This window comes from Podarcis tiliguerta (genome assembly GCF_965153285.1).
Source record: "Podarcis tiliguerta genome assembly, chromosome: 17".
Taxonomy (NCBI): Eukaryota; Metazoa; Chordata; class Lepidosauria; order Squamata; family Lacertidae; genus Podarcis; species Podarcis tiliguerta.
Genome location: NC_139550.1, coordinates 283,716 through 292,160, shown reverse-complemented (window position 1 = coordinate 292,160; position 8,445 = coordinate 283,716). Strand labels below are relative to the sequence as shown.

General features: G+C 45.8%; 1 long non-coding RNA gene across 1 annotated transcript; it reads right to left on the bottom strand.

The window, feature by feature from the left end:
- Positions 1 to 234: 234 nt before the first annotated feature.
- On the bottom strand, positions 235 to 7,321 carry LOC310668033. Its single transcript, XR_014506562.1, has 3 exons — positions 7,066 to 7,321; positions 4,882 to 4,936; positions 235 to 535 (listed from the first exon to the last, which is right to left on the bottom strand). It is a non-coding gene; the product is annotated as an uncharacterized lncRNA (long non-coding RNA).
- Between the last annotated feature and the right edge of the window lie 1,124 nt (positions 7,322 to 8,445).

Genomic DNA, 8,445 nt, shown 5'->3' with positions numbered 1-8,445 from the left:
AGAGCATTCCTGGTGGCAACAGAAGCCCTGGCTACGGGCACGATAAGACCAAGTCACCTGCACAAGCGCTGATGAACTGTGATTCCACTTTCTGCAGCAAAGACACCTGCTCCCTCTCACCTGCAAAACAAGACAAAACAAAAACCCACAGCTCCATTGCTTGAAGGCGGAAAACAACCACTTTAACCAGTCATTGGGAAGGAGGGGAGTGCTTTCATCTTGAAAGGCTGCACTTCTTTGTGTGTGCTCAAAACAATAGCCTGGAAGGCCCTGGGGGAAGAGGGGAGCGTGGGAGTTTGCCAAACATGGGATGTTCTCAGAGCGGATGGCATTTGGTAGGCGGGCGTTGAAACAAAGGCGCACTCTTTTCCCATGTGAGATTTCTGTGCACTCTTGGGGAGGGACTCCATAGTCCCTCTGGGGGTAATTTCGATTGCAAAACCTTTATCAAGTGTCCTCCCGAGCCGTTTGGGCAGCGACTGCAGGCTGCCAGGGCACATTTCCTGACCCACCAGGACGCCCGGTTTTCCGCTCTCTGTAAAAAAAACGACAACAAACATTCAGATGGGGGGGGGGGGGGACTGCTGAGGTCTTTGTTACAAGCAGTTCTCACCAAACTGGTCAATCCAGTTCATGCCCATAATTTAACTTTCCAGGCCATTTGCCAATACTGTGAGTCTTTTCAATATGCAAACTAATCTTGTGGTGGAAGCAGGCTGCTGCCGCTGCTGCTGCCACCTCTCTGTCCCCCTCACACCCATCTCTGCATCTGGAGGGCTGCAATATGGCTGCTGCTAAGTACAGCCTCATGTGGGCAGCCGAGGATTCCTTTGGTGCCCAGGGTCTCAAAACCACTTCAGCAGGTGTACAGTGAAGAGGTGTACAGATTGGAGCTGGGTGGAAGAGGTGCATTTACACTCTGCAAAAGTCCTATGCTGCCTGAAGAGTGGGAGGGGGCCACTTCTGTGTCCATCATTACAGTGGTACTTCGGGTTAAGAAATTAATTCGTTCCAGAGGTCCGTTCTTAACCTGAAACCGTTCTTAACCTGAGGTACCACTTTAGCTAATGGGGCCTCCCGCTGCTGCCACCGCACGATTTCTGTTCTCATCCTGAGGCAAAGTTCTTAACCCGAGGTACTACTTCCGGGTTAGCGGAGTCTGTAACCTGAAGCGTATGTAACCCAAGTTACCACTGTATAGGTGATTTTTGGCAGCAAATGAGGGGTTTATTTGCCCTATGCTGCCATGTTTTGGCTTGGCTTTCCTCCACCAGCCAAATAGACAAGAAAGCACTTAGAGCAAGGAGTTCATTGAGGGGACGCAAGTAAAATGGCCGAATAGCTTCGCTCTCTTGGCAACAGGGGCCTTGAAGACTTGAGCATGCACTTGAGAAAACACTGCAGCAGCTAGCCTTACTCAGTCACCTTTGACAACTAGGGTGGGGGAGAAAAATTCAATTCACTTTGCATTCGGAGGCAAATCTATCAGTTTTGCATGTTCTGAAACAATATGTGAACCACAACACAGCCATACTTTGAAATTTGCACTTTTGCGAATTTAGCAGTGTGGTTCTCCAACCATCATTTACAAAAATGCATCTGTTAGGAGAAAGTGATCATAAAAACGAACACATTAGTAAAAACTAATGCATTATATTGAGAGAAATTGCTTGCCCATATGTGCACATTAGTCAAAACGGCATAAAAAATGTGTTTATTAGGAGAAATCTCCACCAAAATGATGGTGAGATTTCATGAGGATTTTGTTTTTAAAAATCACAAATTGCTGCAGAAATGTTGTGGTACAGTTATGTTTTCAAAATGCGCCAAGTAATTCTGTGATGTAAGTCACAGTTATCCCCACATAGGAAGTCCCTGAACTCAGGGAATTAACTCAGGTCTCCCTGATTCAAAACCCTCGTTTCTTAAGCCACTGGCTCATGTGTGATGCTGCCCTTCATGATGAACACAATGCAAGCAAAAGTGTTTAAAAGGAAGGAGGCTCATTTCCCTCGCAGAAATCATATTTGCTATTTTCCAGTTGGGAGTAAAAATGTCAGTAAGGGCAGATCACCTGGGCATGTTTTTCCGCTCCACTTACCAGACGTATAAAGTAAGCAAGCGCTAAGTGTGGTGAACAGGCAGGAACAGCCCCTCCTTTAGGGACAGAGGACTTTTGATCCCAAAGAGTCTCCTAGTCATAGAATCATAGAATCATAGAGTTGGAAGAGACCACAAGGGCCATCGAGTCCAACCCCCTGCCAAGCAGGAAACACCATCAGAGCACTCCTGACATATGGTTGTCAAGCCTCTGCTTAAAGACCTCCAAAGAAGGAGACTCCACCACACTCCTTGGCAGCAAATTCCACTGTCGAACAGCTCTTACTGTCAGGAAGTTCTTCCTAATGTTTAGGTGGAATCTTCTTTCTTGTAGTTTGGATCCATTGCTCCGTGTCCGCTTCTCTGGAGCAGCAGAAAACAACCTTTCTCCCTCCTCTATGTGACATCCTTTGATATATTTGAACATGGCTATCATATCACCCCTTCTGTGCCGCTGCGGGTTACGCTCTTTTCATGTTGCGAACGGGCCTCCGGAATGGATCCCGTTCGCAACGAGAGGTACCACTGTATGTGACAGAAAGAAGTCCAGAAGTTGATGTTCTCCCAAAGAAGCATTAAGGAGAAATCAGCTGGAAGGAGAAAGTGGAAACCTCTCAGAAGGACCTGCATGGCTTGGCTGGGTTATGTGCATAAATAAGGCTGAATGCAAGTACTGAAAGATGGAAAGCACAGTTTGCTTGAATGTTTAAGGAAGAAGCTGTAATCTTCTGCCAGGAAAAACTCAGCCCATGCTTGGATGTGAATGTAAATACTTTGCATATATTCTTCTTTAGCTATATGTTCTGCTAGTAAAAGCTTTAGAATACTTGAACAAGTATTTGGACATTGTTCTAATTTCAAGAAAAGAGTCAGTATTGCACATGATTTGGCTTCCTGGCTGCAATTTACCTACTCTGCCAACAAAAACTGTGAAATTAGCTGAAACACGTTTCATATATCCAGCAATGTTACACGCTTGTCCGCTGTGTCTACAGTTCCAGCTTCTAAGACAATCTCTCTTCCTCAAGGTCAATGCTTCTTTCATTCACTTTCTGTTTGTTTTTGTATGGGGAGAAATGATTAGCATAAACAGAACCCATCCTGGGAGAAGGACTCCCTTGGTCACCATTAGCTGTTGTTCTGACTTCACTTGTATAAATACTGAGCGCTGAATTCATAAACATTCAGATTTCTATTTTTGGAGTCGCAGGACTCATCTCCTCACAGAAACAGTGCAGGCCAGACGCTCCAAAAAATATATTCAACACAAGAGACTCTGCAGAAAGAGACCTGGAAGATCCCATAGCGTTATGGCCATGTGGTCTGTGATTCAAAGGCAACAGACTTTCCTTCAAAAGAATGAGACCCTCCTGCTTCTTTTCCTGTATTAGCAATCTTCAAAAGTGACATGGTTAGATTAAAAGATTTTATTGCATCCCTTGTTAAAAATGCTTTCAGCTTTTAAGCTAATAAGCAAGGGTTGCAAAGCACAATGGGTCATATTCGCCCTCCTTTCAGATAAGAGGGAAGCGTAACCACACACTGAGAATGGTCGTGTCTGCAGATTGGATTACTGAGGCACAATGGGAGGAGACCTGGAGGAGTCAGGATCAGGGAAGCAGAAGCCCAAGGCCTGAAAGCTGGGAGAAGCCTCACAAGTTCTATTCCCCTCCATTATTATTATTATTATTATTATTATTATTATTATTATTATTATTTACACACACCCATTTTCCCTGACAGGCACTCAAGATGGTGTACAGATGAAAATAAGATGAGCTAAATACATAGAGAAAGCAATCAAAACAGTTAACAATCCATGATTGTTAACAATCATGTGATTGTAATCCTTTTCTGCAAGGATTTGGAGAAGAAGAATATAAAGTCACAAATGGTGAGATGGAGAATTATCTGGATATAACATTGACGGTGAGGGGGGCGGGGAAGCTTTGGGGAAACTTCAGTCCTGGCAGAGAGAAAGCATTTTGCACACGATTTGGAGCGAATTCAGAGAATGATGGTACTAAATTTATGGTACTCTCTCTGGAAAAAGACTGGAGGAAAAACAAAAAATGGAAGATCCTAGAGGAGATCATGATACTGTACTATTGTAAACAAAACAGGAAATGGAAATATAACAGGAAATGGAATTTGAACATACAGAACTGGACATGAGCTAAACAATATAAATTATGGAATATTAGCCCAATATGTTACTACAGTGGAGAGATTTTCAAATGGACATGGATAGAAGAATTTACTATCACTAGTACAGAGTGATGGTGGGAATCCGTTGAGGCAAAGTTAACAGAAAATAAAATATGTGGTTGACATACACCAATAATAATAGCAATTAGGGAACCGCTCTTGGGCTTTCCATGGGAAAAAGAAATAAAAGAAATATTGTTTAACAGAAAATGGAGAAGGTGGATGTTAGCATGGGCTGAATGTTTTCTTTCTTTTTTTACAGTAGTAAGTATCCCACTGGTTCTCTAGAACAGGTAATAAATAAGATTAAGTTCTGTGCGTGAGAATCTGTCTGAGTGATATCTTTATTTTTTTTTTATATCACAGGTGAGAGGAGGTGTGTGTGTAAAAAGGTTGGTGAAACAGTTAAACAAGCCAGATTGTGCTCTATGCTGTGGGAGGAGATTGATGATGTTCTGGGACACTGGCAAACATTATAAAGTCATCCCAAACCAGAGTAAATTTGTCCTGTTCCATTTATCCACACAACGTTCTTCGTTTATTTGTCAATATTTCCACACTACAGCTACTTACCAGACTGTTTTATACCAGTTGCTCACAGCTGCGCCAGAAAGATTCTTCCGATGCCCTGTAAAAGACGACTTTATAAGTTTCTTACTACATAAATCTGGATTAGTAGCCATGAACATGCTCAGTAAAAGCTCGTTCTGGGAAGAGGCTCTTGTACTCAACTCCTGCTTCTGGGTTTCCTGTGAGAAAAGACTGCTGGACAAGATGGGCTTGATCCAGCAGGCTATTATTATTATTATTATTATTATTATTATTATTATTATTATACAGGATAATGGAAATGCCTGTGTCACCTTCTGGATAATCAAGCAAAGCTCTCCTAGAGAGAAAGCATTTTTTAACTCCATAGAACTGGCCAGGCAGCCTCTCTAGGCAGGACATTCTGCAGGTAGGAAGCCATCATTGACCAAAGGCCTCCTCCTTTGCCTCCAGACAGAGGGCTCAGCCCCATTTCTGCTTGTCCTGCTGCTTCTCCTCAGGGAAAACCTCCCTGGACTGCTGAATCAGAGCAAATGTCAATCATGTTTTCCATGGATTGATGTTTGCTCTGATTCAGCGTTCAAGTGGAAAACCACTTGGAGCCGTGCCTCGAAAGCACAGGACAAGTGGAAAACCACTCAGACCCATTCTTCCTAGGCATGGCACAAGCGCAGGTCTGGATAAGCCCCGAGTGCCTGGGAGAGACAAAGAACTCAGAGCAGCCCTTGGGCCAATGATTTTAATGTCAAGGGAGGAACCCTGGGGAAAAGGTGCTCTGAGCATTGTTACACCTGGCTGGACCAACATTCCCCGCGCATGTTCACTCTAGGCTAAGTTTACCAGATTTTTTCAAAGAATCTGGGGACGCTTTTTTTTTTTAAAAAAAAGAGGGAAAAAATATTTTTTTAAAAAAATATTAAAATAAATAAATAAAGAAGTACTATCTTGTCTTCTGTGGTCTCCTCTGTCATGCGACCTTCCTCTGGGCTTCAGCCTGCTCTCTTGGAGCACTAGCTGCCGTGGAGTGGGTCCGGGTCGGTCCTGGGCTCGGCTGCGTGTCCTTGCCCTCCTGGTGCTCTCCTACCTCTCTTCCATAGCAGCAGTGGCGGCATGGCAAGGTCAGGGCTCCCCTCTTTTTTCTCCTTCCTCTTTCTCTCTCTTCCTTCTCCTTCTCCCTGGGTTGGCTCCGGGGTTTTTACTGGCCCTGGAGCGCCGCTGGGCAGTTGGCCACATGGCCGGGCGCTCTCGCTCCCGCCTCAATTTGGGTCTGGGGTGTGTGTCAGCGGTTCCCCCAGTTGACGCGCCAGGCATCCCCGGTTCCCCCTCGGCAGTGGCAGCGCAGGCGGCAGTCTCAGCAGCCCGGAGCCAGCCTGGTAGTGCACTTGGCTCTGGCTGGCTTCAGGAGCTGCCGTGGCGCCCGCCATTTTGCCTCAAAGGAAGTCCCCATATGATGTGTCTTGTGCCATTGAACCAATCATGCAAGATTTATTCCCTACTAATAAATCTACAACACTTAAAATATAAATCCGGGGACATTAAATGAAATCCGGGGACATTCTGGAGACAGATTTGTGAATCCGGGGACTGTCCCCGGGAAACGGGGACGTCTGGTAACCATACTCTAGGCAATCAGGAAACGTTGTACTTGACTGCTCCAGAGGATTACATCCCACATTGGGGTGTTGTAATTCCACACACAATTTGAATCACGTGAGGGTGAGTGGGGACAAGCATGTTTGCTCCACACCCCGCAGTTGACCTTGTCACCCTCCATCACTCTGAGGCAAATATCTGCATTGGGGAGTCTGCTGAACTGTTGGAAGTGTTGCCCGGACCTGTCCACTGCCAGCAGGGGAAGACTTGCCTCCATCGTGGGCTGAGTGAGTTTCAGCTGCTCAACTCCCAACTCCCTCACCTCAGAGCGCAGGCTGGGGTGCCCAGTAAGGTAGAGTTGACCATCCGGGAAGACCAAAGGTGAGGGCAGCAAATCCCACCTCAGTTGTCACAGGGACACCGTGCTATTTCTGTTCCTGATAACCATACCTGAACATCATTTTTATGGCCATAATGTTTTGTAAGCCACTTTGAGAGCCTCCCTGGGGCTGCAAAGCATGCTACAAGTATCCCAAATAAATAAATCTGCTGTAGGCTCCCATGCTCTTTGCAGCCCTGGAAGGTGAGGGTTTCTAAGCCACACAGGGAGCCTACCCAAGTGATCATTCCAGTTCATGGTAAATGACAGCCATGGGGATATCAGTGAAGTGAGCAGGCTCATTCCCACATTCTCTCATCATGGGAGTCGTGAGAGTTGGACTTAGGATGGGGCAGAACGTTGCAAACTGGCTTCATAGCAACGAACCCTGTGAGATACGACTGAGGCTGGGGCCTTTTTGCAGTCCAGATCATGCCTCAGCCAAGCCTTGGCTTTCTCCTCCTTTTTAGTCACAATAGGATAGCATCCCAGCTTTGCATAACAACTGGTGTTGTTCACCACCTGGGAGTGAGAGCACAGAGGGAAGCAGTTCTGGACAATACCATAGCAAACACTTTCTTTCTTTTTTTAAGGACTGGTTGCAAATGTTCTCTAGCAAAATTTGTGTGTGTTACAGAACGCACCCCCACCCCAAGAATTTGTTCAAAATGTATTGTGGACAAGTACAGTGGTACCTCGGGTTACGGACGCTTCAGGTTACAGACTCCACTAACCTAGAAATAGTGCTTCAGGTTAAGAACTTTGCTTCAGGATGAGAACAGATATCAGGCTCTGGCGGTGCGGCAGCAGCAGGAGGCCCCATTAGCTAAAGTGGTGTTTCAGGTTAAGAATGGACCTCCGGAACGAATTAAGTGCTTAACCCGAGGTACCACTATATATGATTATGGTAAATGAGGTGTAAACTTTGTGTGTGCGCGTGTGTGCAGGATATGGCTCAATGAATACTTTTATTCTGGAGCAACTGGAGTACATGGTCTCCGACGAGCTTTTAAAAACACACATAAGGACTCTGTGGCGCAGGGCGGCCCTGCTGTGCTTCTTGAGGGTGGGGGCAGTGAGGTCCCAGCAAGCCTGCCACAGAAAATATCCGATTTGTGCTAGCCCTCAAATGCATGAGTCTAACACAGCAGTGCCATCACAATTCATGCATGATCAGGCTGAAATTTTGTATTTTTCTAGAATACTGTAGCTTGGGCGACCATCAGCTTCGCAGTGTACCTTGGGCATAGCGCCTGAGCAATGGTGATTGTTCTTTCTCTCCCTTTCTCTCTCTCTCTCTCTCTGCTTACTGGCACTGAACAATTTGGCCGTGTGATGCCGACAATAGGCGGGTGCCACTGCCCTTTCCAGTGAGGTTGCTGTTAGCACTGGCCTCCCCTGTTCTCCTGCCAAGAAAACCTTCCCCTGATTTAAGAAAGAGCCATTGTTTCGGGGAGGGCCCAGTGACCATTCCTGGGTTGCAGCAGATAATAACGGTAGTGATTTGCCTTTCATTACTGCAAAGCTAAAGGGCACCGGAGGACACACATAACCAGACATTTGTATAAGCAACCCCAAAGTAGCTGAAGCTGTGGCCGCGCTTCAGAAGAGGACAA